Raw genomic sequence first — 797 nt, 5'->3', positions numbered from 1 at the left:
CTGACATTCCATCAGCACTGGGGAGACCTGAAGATGGGGAAAGAAAGAACACCCAGTGAAGGCAACGTGAGCACAAGGGACATCCGACACCAAGCCCAGAGCACCTCAGCGAGCATGTTAAACAGGACACGTCAGGGATCAATGTACCTTGGCACAGAGACTAAGCGTTGCATATTGGCATCCACCTCCGGCTGTGGTTTCCTGCTGCGGTTTCCTGCTGCTTCCACCAAGAGCCTGCCTGAAGTCCTGGCACCACTTGCGAGGGCCACATGTGCACGCTGCAAGCGTTTGGGCACAGGACAACGAAAGCAGAGATTGCCTTCCGGTAGGGACAGCAGTGTCAATTACCCCGCTCCAAGGATCAGGACACAGCCAATGCAGCAACTCAGGGGGGGCCACAACGCCAACAGCATCAGGCGCTGGACTCGGCACATCTGGAAGGAGGGAAGAGATCCTCATGTCTGCTCATGCCCACACCTTTCCGAGGAACAGCACACGTTCAACGCGGGAACTCAGGCAGCCCAAAACGCCTACAGAATGTGATGGTGGAGGCGCCAATCCTAGAAAGAAAGAAGAAAGCTTCACATGCAGGACTGAACAACGTTGCGCGGTAAGGTTTACTAGAGAATCGAGAAATTCCAAGTCATGGACAGCACTCTGCAAAAGCCTGTTTGGGAGCCTACCTCTTCTTTTGACACCACCTGTGGTCAGAGAGTGCATTTGGATCCAGGAAACTCCAACGAGCGCCAACGGGCAACATGGAAAAAAGAGAAGAAAAACAGATCAAAGGGCAGAAA

This window comes from Meleagris gallopavo, chromosome 21 (genome assembly GCF_000146605.3).
Source record: "Meleagris gallopavo isolate NT-WF06-2002-E0010 breed Aviagen turkey brand Nicholas breeding stock chromosome 21, Turkey_5.1, whole genome shotgun sequence".
In the NCBI taxonomy this organism is placed as follows: Eukaryota; Metazoa; Chordata; class Aves; order Galliformes; family Phasianidae; genus Meleagris; species Meleagris gallopavo.
Note: the sequence above shows the minus strand (reverse complement) of the source record.